General features: G+C 39.8%; 2 pseudogenes; one reads left to right on the forward strand and one right to left on the reverse strand.

The window, feature by feature from the left end:
• Positions 1–8170: 8170 nt before the first annotated feature.
• On the reverse strand, positions 8171–8952 carry LOC101609017 (annotated as a pseudogene).
• A 2178-nt stretch (positions 8953–11130) lies between these two features.
• Positions 11131–16643, forward strand: LOC101610158 (annotated as a pseudogene).
• The last annotated feature ends 3 nt before the right edge of the window (positions 16644–16646 follow it).

The following is a 16646-nucleotide window of genomic DNA, read 5'->3' on the forward strand; positions in this document are numbered from 1 at the left end:
GTCATACTAATTAACAGGCTACTGCTGGTATGGACCTTATTTTTCCACTTAAAAACTAACTCAACATCTTTTGGAGACTCTGAAATGTCAGAAAGATCACTGGATCAGACCAGTATCAACCTGGAGAGGTCCATGATAGAAATCTAAAATTAGGTCATTAGGGTGCAAGGCCAGGTCATTACTGGCTAATCAGATATTGCAAAGATCCCTGATCTCGTGTGGTACTCTCCTAACTTTGCTCATGCCTCTGAAACACTGGATAATGCTTCTCCCCTTACTCCAAGAGATTGAATCAAGGTAAATGAACCCAACAGCCTATTTTGATACTTCAAAACATCATGAGCTGGAAACACAGTGGAAACAGCATCCACAGCAGGTAAAAGGTAAGAGCACTATAGGCTTGAATCTCTGACAGTAACCTAAAATATTTAGTGACATATCTTTTAAGACATCTTCAACAGTATTGTTTTACACTCAACCTCTTCAGCACTTATTTGTCCCTTTTAGAGGAATTTTCAAGAAATGTGGAGAAAAAATTCCATTTTTCTTCCAAATTCCTTTCTTGTATAATCCCTTCCCTCAATCATATCATTCTTACTCAGATCTTTAAACCACCAGGACTACTTGGCTCTCCTAGTCCAACCTTGGATCTGCCAAAAAATGAAGCTCTTTTTGTGCATCAAACATAATCAAATAATATTTGATCTTCTTTCATTGTTCCTAATCTAGTGTTATACCAATGATTCTTAATGGATATTTTTCTTGTCATATTTATAACATCTTTGATATTTATTAATGATAATTTCTCCCTCTTTATCTTCCAGGCTATTTAGTCTTCAGTTTATCTATTTGAAAAATCCAAGTATAATAGAGAATGGTAACATGACATGTCTCCTAAAAAGCAGAAAACATCTTCTATATAGACTTAACTCTGCATGTTATATGTGTGAGAACTGAGGAGGTATATATCTCATGTCAAGGGTTCATCACTCTCATCACTCATTTTGGAATTTAACTGATCTTTGTATTACTGCCTAATTTTGCCACCATAAATGAAATTATGTTTAAAACTATTTCATTCTTCAGCAACTATGCCAAACACTCATTAATGTGATTATATTCACAGAGATGGATTAGGTATTCAAGTATATTCCTTATTGCCATGTTAATAATTGTCAGTTTATTGTAAGGAAACTGCTAGTTAGTTAACTTTTAGACATTTTGGTTTCTAACATTTTGGAATTCTGAGTAATGTTACAATAAATAACTTTATTCATATTTCACAATTAGCATATATATGTTTTATGAATTAAAATAAGTATATCTTTTGATTTTGATAGATGATCAAATTTCTGAAACATAAGTGGAAAAAAAGCCTAACCTTACATATTCTTTAAAAAGGAGACCTGAATACACAAGCCTGTCACTTGAAAGATATATCCATGAACACTTTAGTTACATGTCTAGTGTGGTTAGTACTACAATATTTGAAAAACAGAGAAAAACTGAGACCATGATCACTCTGGGAGGAGATTTGTTTAGAGACAGATGGAGAAGCTACATTGTGTAATTTCCTAGTATAATAAAAAGCTTCCATTCTATTCTCAGAGCAATATTATTTTCAAGAACAATTTTAAAAAATGACTAAAACATGTTTGTGTGTGAGTGCAAGCATGTATGTGGAGGTCAGAGGACAATATCAGGCATCAGTCCTCATTGTCCACCCTGTTGGAGGCAGTCTTCAGTTGTTCATTGCTGCCTTTGCCAAATGAGCTTACTCATGAGCTTCTGGGTGATTCTTCTGTCTCTGTCTCCCTTCTTGCCATAAGCATACTGGAATTGGAGATGGTCCTGCTTTCTCAGATGTGTTATGAGGATCTGAACTTAAGTGCTCAAGTAAATGCTTGTTCACTGAGCTACCTGACCAGCCCTTCTAAAATATTTTAATATCTTGATGTATACTTATGCAGAGATCAGATTATAGTGAGGCAATAGTAACACCAAAAATTTTGTGGTTATTTCAGTAATTTAAACACAAAGCACTTATTTATACATGCATAAATTGTGGTACATATATGAATAAAATTATGGGAATTTGGGGTAAAATTTAAAGAAACCTCAACAAAATCTAGCAAAGGTTAAAGATAAGCAAAAAGATATATATTTGTCCTATTTTCTTAGAAAGCATATATGACTTTGAATTTAAAATATTACATATGGAAGTTTGGCTTTACTGTATCATTTCAAATGTTTTGATAGGTATCAATTCAACATACACTACTTTTACATGGAGCTATTGTCATACTATATAGGAATAAGAAACAGCTTGGATACACATATAAACATACTCACAAACAAGCATACTACTGAATGTAAGTTTTATACCTGCTTTTATATGACCCATTAGATGATGGACACAGGTACTTTCAGGTACAAGGCATGGAAAGTTTCTTCCATTTCTCTCTAGAAGATATGGAATACATAAAACAGAGTTTCTATACAACTTAATGTTGCACTGAGACAAGTAGAAGAGTTATAAGCTCACAAGAAAGCAAGATACACACACGTACACACATATATGTGTGTGTGTGTGTGTGTTTTGTCACAATTCCTGAGAAACTGGTGTGAGTACTAACTTTTCATACCACAAAAAAATCCCAGGAGGCAATACATTCATAGGCAGCCCAAATTAGAAAACATAGGATAGAATTGCTTTAGTGCCCATGTCTCTCTCAGGAGTAGAACTACTTGTTGAATCAGGCCTAAGAAAGTTCACCCTTGGAGAAATCATGTGATTAATCACAAGACAATGATTATTAACTTGGTGGCTCGCAAAGACTTTTTGCTTTCTTTATTTTTATAAAGAAAATGTGGGCTGGAGAGATGGCTTAGTGGTTAAGTGCTTGCCTGTAAAGCCTAAAGACCCCGGTTCGAGGCTCAATTCCCCAGGACCCACATTAGCCAGATGCACAAGGGGGAGCATGTGTCTGGAGTTTGTTTGCAGTGTCTGGAAGCCCTGGCGTGCCCATTCTTTCTCTCTCTGCCTCTTTCTCTCTCTCTTGCTCTTGCTCTCTCAAAAATGATTTAAAAACTAAAAACATTTAAAAGAGAGAAAATGGGCATACCAGGGCATCCAGCCACTGCAAACAAATTCCAGATGCATGTGCCACCTTGTGCATCTGGCTTATGTGGGTACTAAGGAATTGAACCTGGGTCCCTTAGGTTTTGCAGGCAAGCACCTTACTTGCTAAGCCACTTCTCCAGCCCTTAAATATATTTTAGACATGAATACATATAGAAATAAGTTTCAAAGTTCAATGGAACCATAAAAACAAAACTCAGGTCATAAAAGTCTATAAGAGGGGAAACTAAAGACCTTCAGTTTGCTTTTATTCTTTCACCCCAACATTTTCTTCCAGGGCTGTCTTTCTGCATTGCATTAATTCACTTTTGGGTCCTTTAGATAGACCTTCTGAAGATGTTTCCCAACCGCCACACTCAACAATCCCACTCAGCTTGAAGGAGTAAGATCAGTCATCAGTCCAATTCCCTAAGGGCAGTTAGGGTTGCTTCTTCAGAGGGGAGATTGATGTAGTTTAGGGTGACTGGGCCCTGAAAGTAAAAGGCAGGAAGGTCCTTGAGTATGCCCTTGCAATCAGCATTTTGCTGGAGATCAGAAAAGGATGAGGCCTCTCCTTATCTCTTGCATAAAGAAGTTACCTAGAGCCAGGTGTTGTGGCACACTCCTTTAATCCCAGCACTTGGGAGGCAGAGGTAGGAGGATTGCCATGAGTTCGAGGCCACACTGAGACTCCACATTGAATTCCAGTTCAGCCTGGGCTAGAGTGAGACCCTACCTTGAAAAACCACACAAAAAATAGTTACCTAGATCTGTTTCTTCATAAACAACCTTAGTCCCCTCCCTGGAAAGAAGTTCCACTTTCCTAGAATTAAGGTTTAAATATGATTCTGGCAATGTAGTTGCTTAAGCTCAGCCCTAAAACTTGGTGTCATGGCTGGCCTCTTCCTGAGCCAGCTCCCTGACTCCATACCAATCAGCTCTCTCTCGGAACTCATCTGAGCCTGAGAGTGAATCCTACCAGAATAGATTATAAATACATGCTTACTGGGTAAGCAAGGTTTCTTCTCAGCTGTGCATCTCTTCTGACACTTGAACCTCCAGGTCTTTCCCCCATCCCAGCCCAGCATAAGGGCAGAGGGGGAGGATACCCATACTCCCACTGGTCCAAACCTCTCTATACTTTCTTCTCTTGATCCAATAAAATCTAACAAAAACTTTTAAAGAAAACTGAAAATTCAGGCTAATTATTTTCTCCTGATAGAAGGAGGTATGTGGGGCTGGAGAGATGGCTTAGTGGTTAAGCGCTTGCCTGTGAAGCCTAAGGACCCCGGTTCGAGGCTCAGTTCCCCAGGTCCCACATTAGCCAGCTGCACAAGGGGGTGCATGCATGTAGAGTTCGTTTGCAGAGGCTGGAAGCCCTAGTGTGCCCGCCCGTTCTCTCTCTCCCTCTATCTGTCCTTCTCTCTGTGTCTGTCACTCTCAAATAAATAAATAAAAATTTAAAAAAAAAGAAGGAGGTACGTGGATATCTCAAGATCAGATTCAAATGGTACTCTGTGAGAGATATTCATAAGTTAATTAAATTATAACATATATAAATAGAAATTATCATGTATGAGGTATAAAAACAATGATGGATCAAAAGAGAAAAACAATTATCTATTAGCCAGATAAAGGAATAAACCTCCATAATATCATTCCTAGTCATTTTATCTAAATGGAGATCCTATTTTTTAAAAAAAAATATTTAATTTTTTATTTTTATTTATTTGATAGAGAAAGAGGGAGGGAGAGAGAGAGAGAGAGAATGGGTGCATCAGGGCCTCCAGCCACTACAAATGAACTCTGGATGTGTGCCCCCTTTGTGCATATGGCTAAAGTGAGCCCTGGGGAATCAAACCTGGGTCCTTTGGCTTTGCAGACAAAGGCCTTGATAACTAAGCCATCCCTCCAACCCTATTTATTATTATTGACAACTTCTGTAAGCATAAACAACAAACTATGATAATTCCCTCCCTCCTCACTTCCCCTCCACAACTGCACTCTGCATCATATCCCCTCCTCTTCTCAATCAGTCTCTCTTTTATTTTGATGTCATCATCTTTTCTTCCTAGTATGAGGACCTTGTGTAGGTAGTGCCAGGCACTGTGAGGTCATGGATAGCTAGGCCATTTTGTATCTGAAAGAGATTTTTTTTTTTAAATTTTTATTTATTTATTTGAGAGTGACAGACACAGAGAGAAGGACAGATAGAGGGAGAGAGAGAGAATGGGCGCGCCAGGGCTTCCAGTCTCTGCAAACGAACTCCAGACGCGTGCGCCCCCTTGTGCATCTGGCTAACGTGGGACCTGGGGAACTGAGCCTCGAACCGGGGTCCTTAGTCTTCACAGGCAAGCGTTTAACCGCTAAGCCATCTCTCCAGCCCGGAAAGAGATTATTATAAGGACCCCTACTCTTCCTTTGGCTATTACATTCTTTCCACCACCTCTTCCACAATGGAGCCTGGGCCATGGAAAGTGTGATAGAGATGTTTCAGTGATGATCATTTCTCTGTCACTTCTTCTCAGCACTATGGTGACTTTTGAGTTATTCCACAGGTCATAGCCATCTGAAAAGAGAAGCTTCTCTAACAAAAAATTAGAGTAGCATTAATATATGGGTATAAACATTAAGAGAAGTGCTTACTGGGCAACTTGGTGAGCATAATACATGCATTTAGCCAGACACCAGCAGGTGTTACACCACCTAGAGCTCATGTCATAGGTTTTCATTATAATACATATATTCCCTCCTGTGAAGAAGGCCTCCAGTCAAATTGGAGAGTGGTTGGTTTCCCCCATAACAGACATGCCACTATTGCACCAGTTGGCTCATTTGGCCTGACTGGCCAAACTTCAGGCTTGCAGTGTCCACTGTTGTTGATCTCCACTGATGACTTCTTTCTCTCCCATGGAGCTTCATGCAGCATAGCTTTTTCCATATTTGTGTCATCTGGTCTACACAGAGGAAGTTTTCAGCTCAATTCTATCAAGATTTATGAGTGACCTTGCAGCCCAATCATGTGGAGTCTTCAGCAATAGGATTTACCACCTATTTCTCTTGGTCAGAAATGACCTCCAGTGAGACAGTTTTAGATGAAATGCCTGACAAAGACTTCAAAAAAAAAAAAAAGATTGTATCTATACCTAAAGAAATCAAAGGAATCAGAGAAGAAAACAAACTCCTGAAGGAGACCACAGAAAACCAACTTAATGAAATAAGGAGGTCAATACAAGATATGAATAAAGAAATAGAAATAAAAATAATGGAAAATGCCAATCAGAAATATTAGAAATGGGCTTGAGAAATGGCTTAGCAGTTAAGCTCTTGCCTGTGAAGCCTAAGGACCCCTGTTCGAGGCTCTATTCTCCAGGACCCACATTAGCCAGATGCATAAGGGGGCACACGAGTCTGGAGTTCTTTCACAGTGGCTGGAGACCCTGGCAGGCCCATTCTCTCTGTCTATCTGCTTCTTTTCACGTCTGTCACTCTCAAATAAATAAAAACAAACAAAAAATTTAAAAAAAGAAATATTAGAAATGTAAAACAGAGTAAGTCAAATAGAAAACTTTGAAGAAAGTCTCACCTGTAAAATTTATCAAGGAGAGGACAGAATATATAGACTAGAAGACCAGGTTGCAGATCTAATACAGTCCACCAAAGAGCAAGACAAACTAATAGGAAGTCTTGAATGGAAATTTTAAGACATTTGGGACACTATGAAGAGATCAAACATGAGAATTCAGGGCATAGTAGAAGAAGTATTTCATTGCAAAGGTACAGCAGGTATTTTCAAGAAAATCATAGAAGAAAACTTCCCCCAAATAGGGAGAGTGATGCCAATGCAGATACAGGCAGCCTTTAGAATGCCAGACAGACAAAATCAGGAAAGAGCCGGGCGTGGTGGCGCATGCCTTTAATCCCAGCACTCAGGAGGCAGAGGTAGGAGGATTGCCATGAGTTCAAGGCCACCCTGAGATGACAGAGTTAATTCCAGGTCAGCTTGGACCAGAGTGAGACCCTACCTCGAAAAACTAAAAAACAAACAAACAAAAAAATCAAGAAAGAACCTCTCACTTTCATATTATAATTAAACTACAAAACACACAAACCAAAGAAAATATAATGAAAGAAGATAGAAAAATCAAGCCCCATACAAAGGCAAGCTGATCAGTATAACAGCAGATTACTTAACACAAACTTTAAAAGTCAGAAGCATAAGTGAGACTAAAATCATCCCAAAAGATAACAGATTACACCAGGTCAGCACCCACCAAATAAGCCTGGTATATAGGATTGAAATGGAAGTGCTAATTACACCTTCCATATTAGGATAAATTATAAGTTAAATCTGATGGATGGTCTGATTTGCCATTCTTAAATAAGCTACATTTTTTTTCATGAAATCAAAGAGAAACCTTTATTTTCAACAAAGCTGCCTACAAGAAATGGTTCATTGATTTGCTATGAATGAGCCTCTCATCACATACAGCACCAAAATATATTTGAAAAAAATAAAAAATACATATCCCCACCCCTCACACACACATCTTCCAAAAAAACAACACAACCCAAACCAAAAGGCAAAAACAAGTCAAACTCGATACCCACACACAAAAAAATCATCTTTGAATTAGGATTTACAAATTTATATAGTCTTTCCTTGGGGGGGGGGGAGGAAGGGAGGGAATAAGGGAGAGAGAGAGAAAGGAACTTGAACATGAAGTCCTGACAAGACTTAAGAAAATAAGGAAAACATACCATCCACCTACAATCTAACAGAGAGCAAGAGAACGTCAGTGCTTCTTCCATACTTCAATCATGAGGCCTTCAGTTGAACTGACACTCTGTAGCAATGCAGTGCTCAGTGGCAAACAGCTCTTCCTGACAGCAACACCAGGAGCGCTGGAGAGTCAGTCAACTGCAGCAAGTGCAGCCCTCAGGATGCAGAGTGCACAGACCATGCCAGGCTTCCAGAGATGGTGTCCTTCACCATGGGTTTGCCAGCTTTTAAAAGGCTCTTTTTCCTTTTAAAATGATGCAAGTTTAAAGAAAAGTACAGGGGAAAAGGTTCTCTATTGCAGTGAATCTGTCAGTGGCAGCCTGAGGGGAGATGAGTCCTGTGTGCTGGGTCTACACAGGCTCTACTTGGGCTCCTCAATCACACCTTTGCTGAGATTTGCCATTTTGGGATATTTTACTTTCTTCTGGTCCAGCTCATTCTGAGCCCAAAGTAGCAGTTTCAGTAATTTTGTCAGCTTGGGTGTGGACTCACGATTTTCATAATCTAGAACAGCTTGGTTAACTTCACTCCACACCTTTTGCCTTTGCATCATGTGAAGGAGATCTCCAAAGGGCGATTCCTCAGGACTGTCAAAGGCTAGCAAGGCCAGTGTGTGCTCCATCTCTGTGAGGCACTCTCTGCTTTCTTCACCCTGCTCTGCCAGCTGCTTCTGGGCGAACTCCAATGCTGCCTCAGTCTCACGCTGGCGGATGAGTTTAATCAAGTGCTATTGCTGCAGATGGAAGTAGAGGTACCAATTTGTGTCCAGGAGCTCTGGGTGGAGGCTGTTGATCAGGGCGATGGCCTTCTGAATCTGACCCTTCAGAATCATCTCCCGAATCTTGATCCGCTCATCAAGCGTTTCTAGATCCACACTTGGTTCAATACCAGATTCCATTCGAAACTTTTCTGCTGCTTCCTTAAAGCCCTCTGTGTCCAGGTAGTTCATGATGAGATGGTTCATGTCTGCTTGTTGCACATGTAAGTTATTGAGTTTTTCCATCCACTCATCTTTTGTTATTTCATTGGGCTTTTCTGTATAATTCATTCTGATTTATTTCGGACAAAGCGGTGACCTAAGGACCACTCGGAACTCCCCTCCTAGAAGGCCCCTTCCCCTCTGTCTCCACATTGGCCCCCCACCGTGGTGCTAAGTGCTACTGAGGCCACGGAGAACCCGCCCTTCTGTCCCCGCATGACTCAGCGGTGCAACAAACTCCTAGAAGCATCCCGAGATGAGGAGGATGGTGACACCACAGCTAACGTCGGTGCCAGTTGTTTCCCGCGGTTCGTGTGGCACACACACTCACGCACGCCCAGTAACTCCCCCTGTCAGGGCCAGCAACCTACCCCCGAGCCTGGCCTCCAGCGCGCTATCTTCCTTGCTGGCCAAGCGCCTGCAGCCCGCAGCAAGGCGGTCAGCCCATCAACACTTGACACTTGGCCCGGCTGCCGGCCCACAGCAAGCATCTTACTGTCAATAAGCTATATTTTGGGCTTGTTATTTGTTGCTTTCTGACTTATAGTGGTGTTGTTTCCTCATCTGTTCTTCATTAGGGAAGGGTTTCACTTGGTCACAAGCAGATTTGGAACCCTCAACAGACCTGAAATCTTAACCTCCTAGTTGACAGGATTAAGGGTATATAAGACATAAATAAGGAAATAGAACTAATAAAGAAAAACCATTCATAAATACTAGCAATGAAGAACACAGTCAATGAAATAAAAAACTCTGTAGAAAATATCACGAGTAGAATGGATGAAGGACAGGACAGAATGTCTAAACTAGAAGACCAGGTGGCAGATCTAATACAGTCTAACAAAGAGAAAGACAAAGTAATAGGAAAATATGAAAGGGAATTTCAAGATTTTGGGACACTATGAAAAGATCAAACATAAGAATACAGGGTATAGTAGAAGGAGAAGAATTTCACTCCAAAGGTATAGTGGGTACTTTCAAAAAAATCACAGAAGAAAACTTCCCCCAAATTGAGAAAGAGATGCCTATGCAGATACAGGAATCCTTTAGAACACCAAAAAGACAAAACCTGGAAAGAACCTATCCTTGCCATATTATAATTAAACTACCAAACGTACAAACCAAAGAAAATATATTGAAAGGAGTTAGAGAAAAAAATCAAGTTACCTACAAAGGCAAGCTCATCAGGATCACAGCAGATTACTCAACACAAACTTTAAAAGCCAGAAAGGCGTGGAGTGATGTATTTTAAGTTCTGAAAGATAACAACTGTCAACAAAGGTTACTTTATCCTGCAAAGCTATCCATTGAAATAGATGTAGAAATAAGAACATTCTACAACTAAAGCAGGCTAAAAGAATATTTGGAGACAAAATCAGCTTTACAGAAAATACTTGAAAGAATCCTCCATGCTGAAGAGAAAGAAAAGCACACATATAACAAACCTGGAAAAAACAAATCATACTCAAATACTAGTTAATACAAGAGAGCAAAGATAAAAACAGAAGAGCTACAAAAAAATGGCAAAAGTAAATATACAACTTTCAATAATATCTCTTCATATCAATGGCCTCAATGCCCCAACCAAAAGACACAGGTTTGCAGACTGGGTTAAACAGCAGGATCCTTCAATTTGTTGCCTCCAAGAAACTCACCTTTCTACAAAGAATGGACATTATCTTTGGGTGAAAGGTTGGAAAATAGTGTTTCAAGCAAAAGGGCCTAGAAAACAAGCAAGGGTTGCTATCCTAATATCTGACAAGATAGACTTCAGTCCAACATTAGTTAGAAAAGATAAGGAAGGTCACTTTATATTGATTAAAAGCACCCTCCAACAGTAGGACATTACAATCCTAAACATATTTGCACCTAACACGGGGCTCCCAACTTCATAAAACAAATGCTATTAGAACTAAGGTCACAGATTACACCAAACACAGTTGTGACAGAATTCAACACCCCACTCCCATCAACTGACAGGTGGTCCCAGCAAAAAATAAACAGAGAGGCATCTGGATTAAATGAGGTCATAGAACAAATGGATCTAACAGATATCTATGGGACATTTCATCTAAATGCTACAGAATACACATTCTTTTCCGCAGCACATGGAACATTCTCTAAAATAGACCATATGACCATTGTGTGGTTGGACTCCGCGGCCCCCAGGGTGCGAGGCCCACCTTTGGGCTGTTACAGTCCCCGCACCTGCACCTGCCAGCGACTGCCTCCAGGAGCCAGCCCTCCAGGGACATGCCAGGGGTCTACATAGGACGCCTGAGCTACAACGTCCAAGAGAAGGACGTCCAGTGTTTTTTCAGCTGCTATGGCCGCCTTCTGGAAGTAGACCTCAAAAATGAGTATGGTGGGCTGGATAGATGGCTTAGTGGTTAAGCACTTGCCTGTGAAGCCTAATCACCCTGGTTCGAGGCTTGATTCTCCAGGACCCATGGTTAGCCAGGTGCACAAAGGGGCGCATGTCTGGAGTTTGTTTGCAGTGGCTGGAAGCCCTGGATGGCCATTCTCTCTCTCTCTCTCTCTCTCTCTCTCTCTGCCTCTTTCTCTCTGTGTCTGTCACTCTCAAATTAATTAATTAATTAATTAATAAAAAGTTTTTAAAAAATGGGTACAGCTTCGTGGAGTTCGAAGACTCCCACGATGCCAAAGATGCCATTTATGAGCTGAATGGCAAGGAGTTCTGTGGCTAGCTTGAGATCGTGGAGCCCGGGCCATGTCCAGCCGCAGTGGTGAAGATGGATACAGCAGTTGTAGTACCTCCGGCAGAGACAAATACGGACCACCTGTTCCTACAGAGTACGGGCTTATTGTAGAAAATCTCTCTAGTTGCTGCAGTTGGCAAGACTTAAAGGATTTCATGTGGCAAGCAGGTGAAGTGACATATGCAGATGCTCACAAAAAACACACTAATGAGGGTGTCATTGAATTTCACTCCTACTCTGACATGAAGTGTATGGGATAAACTGGATGGTACAGAAATAAATGTTAGGCTTATTGAAGGTAAGCCACAAATAAGCCTCAGGAAGCAGATATCTGGAAGCAGATCTAGGTCATGCTCTAGAAGAAGGTCACAAAGTAAGAGTAACAGAAGCAGCCACAGTAGGTCTGGAAGTATCTCAAAAAGTCAGATGTATAGCTGGCAAAGATTTTTTTCCCATTCTGTAGGTTGTCTCTTTGCTTTATTAACAGTGTCCCTTGCTGTATAAAATCTTTGTAATTTCATGAAGTCCCAGTGGTTAATCTGTGATTTTATTTCCTAAGCAATTTGGGTTATATTCAGAAAGTCTTTGCCAAGACCAATATGTTGAAAGGTTTCCCCTACTTTTTCCTCTAGCAGTTTCAGAGTTTCAGGTCTGATGTTAAGGTCTTAATCCATTTGGACTTAATTCTTGTGCATGGAGAGAAGAATCTATTTTCATCTTTCTACAGATAAATATCCAGTTTTCCCAGCACCATTTGCTGAAGAGGCTATCTTTTCTCCAATGAGTATTTTTGGTATATTTATCAAATATCAGGAGGCTATAGCTACCTGGTCTTATATCTGGGTCCTCTATTCTGTTCCATTGAGCTACATGTCTGCTTTTTGCCAGTACCATGCTGTTTTTGTTACTATGGTTCTGTAGTATAGGTTAAAATCAGGTATGGTGACAACGAGCCTTGTTTTTTTTTGCTCAGTATTATTTTTGATATTTGTGTTTTTTTGTGATTCCAAATGAATTTTTGGATTGTGTTTTCTATTTCCATGAAGAATGCCTTTGGAATTTTGATGGGGATTGCATTAAATGTGTAGATTGCTTTTGGTAAGGTTGCCATTTTCACAATATTGATTCTTCTGATCCAGGAACAAGGGATGTTCTTCTGTTTCCTAGTGTCTTCTGCAATTTCTCACTTGAGTGTTTTAAAGTTTTCATTGTAGAGATCCTTTACTTCCTTGGTTATGTTTATTCCAAGGTACTTTATTTTCTTTGATGCAATTGTGAATGGGAGTGATTCTCTGATTTCATCCTCTGTGTGTTTGTTGTTACCATATATGAAGGCTACTGATTTCTGTGTATTTATTTTGTATCCTGCTACATGGCTGTAGGTGTTTATCAGTTCTAACAGTTTTCTGGTAGAGTCTTTAGGGTCCTTTATATATAGAATCATGTCACTTGCAAATAATGATAACCTGATCTCTTCCTTTCCAATTTGTATTGCTTTTATGTGTGTCTCTTGCCTTATTGCTATGGCTAAGACTTCCAGTACTATATTAAGTAAAAGTGGGGCAACCTACAGAATGGGAAAAAGTCTTTGTCAGCTATACATCTGGTAGAGGATTAATATCTAGGATATACAAAGAACTCAAAAAAATAAATAATAAGAAATCAAACAAGCCAATTAAAAAATGGGCTATAGAACTATATAGAGTTCTTAAAAGAAGAAATACAGATGTGGGGGCTGGAGAGATGGCTTAGTGGTTAAGCGCTTGCCTGTGAAGCCTAAGGACCCCGGTTCGAGGCTCGATTCCCCAGGACCCACGTTAGCCAGATGCACAAGGGGGCGCACGCGTCTGGAGTTTGTTTGCAGTGGCTGGAGGCCCTGGCGCGCCCATTCTCTCTCTCTCTCACTTTCTCTCTGCCTCTTTCTCTCTCTGTCACTTTCAAATAAATAAATAAAAATTAAAAAAAAAAAAAGAAGAAATACAGATGGAACTGAGCTGATAACCTCTTCCATGTAGACCAGCTGACAGAAAGCTGGAAGAAGCCATTCTACATGCAGTTCAATGGGAGACAGAGAAATCACCAATGAAGATACTTAACAGTGGACACTGCAAGCCTATTTGGCCACCCAGGTCAAGTGAGCCAATGGGTACAATAGCGGCATGTTTGTCATGGTGGAAACCAACTGCCCTCTAATTGGACTGGAGGCCCACTCCATGGGTGGAAATACATCCCAGATACTGAAAACCTAAAACAGGGGTAGTCATGAGCCCTAGGGGTATAAGTTCTGCTGCTGTCTGGATAAACGTATATACTATGCTTATCAAACTTCCCAGTAAGCACTTTTCTTAATATTCATACCTATCAATTAATGCTACTCTCACTTTTGGTGGAGAACTTTCTACTTTTAGATGGCAGTGACCTAGGGATGATTCAGAAAGCATCATGGTGCTGGGAAGAAGGGACAGGAGTGCTCAGCATAAGGCCATCATAATAAGAGGAAAAGATCATGACATCAAAATGAAAGAGAGACTCATTTGAGAGGAGGAGGGGATATGATGGAGAATTGAGTTTCAAAGGGGAAAGTGGGGGGAGGGAGGGCATTACCATGTGATATTGTTTATAATTATGGAAGTTATTAATAAAAAAATTCCATCTCATTTCCATAGCAAAAAATATGTAGAAATAAAACTAAGGAGGTGAGGGCTGGAGAGATGGCTTAGTGGTTAAGGCATTTGCCTGCAAAGCCAAAAGACCTCAGGTCAATTCTCCATGACCCACATAAGCCAGATGCACATGGTGGCCTATGCATCTGGAGTTCACTTACAGTGGCTAGAGACCCTGGCATGCCCAGTCTCTCTCTCTCTCTCTTATAAATAAATAAATAAAATATTTTTAAAAAACTAAGTAGGTGAAGGAATGGGATAATGAAAGCTTTAAAACACTAGAGGTAGAAAGTGAAGAACGTACTAGTGAACGGCAAGACTCCCCTTGCTCCTGAAGTGCAAGAATTCATATTGTAAATACAATACAATACAATCCCCATCAAAATCTAAATTATATTCTTTATAGAACTATAAAAATACCCAAACATTCATATGGAAGCACATAATATTCTGAATATCCAAAGAAATCCCAACCAGGAAGCACAGATATTGGATGCATCATATCTGATCTCAAGCTACACTACAGAGCCACATTAAAAACAACAGCCTGGGTGTGGTGGTGCACGCCTTTAATCCCAGCTCGGGAAGCAGTGCTAGGAGGATTGCCATGAGTTCAAAGCCACCCTGAGACTTTGTAGTGAATTCCAGGTCAGCCTGGGCTAGAGCAAGACCCTACCTCGAAAAACCAAAACAAAACAAACCAAAACAGAACAAAAACCAGTATGGTACTGGCACAAAGCAGACATGTAGACCAATGGAATAGAGGACACATACCCATAAACCCATACACATGTAACCATGTAATTTTCAAAATATTTTTTATTTCTTTAACTTTGAACTATACTGTATGAACAATTCACCTATTAGTCCTATTCCCTCAGGTTATCCTCTTATATTTCCTCTCCCTTGCTCACATTCCACTGAGGGCTCTTCTCAGTGGGGTTTTTGGTATTCACTATGTGGTCATGAATCTGTCAGTCTTTGTGGGTCCTGGTGGGGGGATGGACAATGCCTCAGAATACTCTTTCTCACCCTGTGACTCTTACACTCTTTCCACCCTCTTTTCTGCAATGTCCCCTGAGCCTTGGTGGGTTTGTTATAAGTCTACTTTAGTGGTGAGTTCTCTACAACCTCTGGATTTCTTCTTTGATGAGTTTTGAGTGCCTTCAATGTCTATCACCATCTTCCTGGAGCAGGCTAGCAATTAGAGAAGCACTCATATTTACATCATTACTAGAATCATAATATCTCTTGGGCCCTGGCAGAGGTGCTAGAGGTGGTCTGTCTTGTGCTAGGCAGTCAGCTATCTTTTCTCACCATATTAATGAATCTTGGTTCTCTCATGTTTTCACCGCCATTTGTATAAACAAACAAACAAACAAACAAAAAGAATGAAATAAAGTTATTTGTAGCTTTTGTTTCTTTAAACACTGTTGTAATTATTCTTTGAATTATTTTCTTTGAATTGGGGATCCATATAATTCACTCCTCTTGTAATTCATTACTGTTAAATTGGTATTTTTGAAAGTTCATATTTCCTTTTTTAATATTTCTTACATTTCTGTAATTGGTACTCATACATTTTGGGGGGGGTTCGTTATTTTTATCCTTAAGCTATATTTTTCCAGTAGAAGTGTTTATAATGTTTAAGTGGGACTAGTTTGTGAATATTGAGTTGTTGCTTCTCCTTGGTGTCCTGGTGGTGCAGTTCAACATATAAACCTGCAGTCTACTTGCTCAATAGATTGCAGTTGCAGAAACAACCAGAATTTCTGGGTAGGCCCACCAGCTGTTAAATTCTCTTTAAAAGTTGTCCCTTTGGCTTTAAATACTATTTCAGCATAAGGATACAATAGTTTGATGTGTACTGAGATGTCAGTTGCTAAATTAGGAAGTGGAATGAATTGGGATTGGCATTAGTATTAGATAACTGAGAAAATGTGAGAAGGCATAGGTAAATGGAAGTGGGAAGTTGGGATGCCACTAAGATCAAGAGTTTATTAAACCAATGAAAAGTTATACTTTGTAAATGAGGAAGGCTGGAAAGCAGAGTGAAAATGATGTAGAAACAAGAGAAGAACATGGATTATAAATAATCCCCTTGATTTCACTTAAATCTGTTTAAGTTCTACTTTTTATACTTAATTTTGTTACTTTGTTTCCTTCCATTTGGCTAGTTTGGCTCAAAGTTTGTCAATCTTATTTTGTTTTGTCAAAGAACCAACACCTTATTTTATTCTTTTGATGTGTTGTGTGCCACTTCATCATTTTCTCTCCTGATCTTTAATTTTTCTTCCATCTACGGCTTTTCTAATTGCATTATTCATGTTTTTCAGAGACACTGAAGTATATCACTAGGTTACTTGAGATGATTTGACTC

Source organism: Jaculus jaculus, chromosome 1, assembly GCF_020740685.1.
Source record: "Jaculus jaculus isolate mJacJac1 chromosome 1, mJacJac1.mat.Y.cur, whole genome shotgun sequence".
In the NCBI taxonomy this organism is placed as follows: domain Eukaryota; kingdom Metazoa; phylum Chordata; class Mammalia; order Rodentia; family Dipodidae; genus Jaculus; species Jaculus jaculus.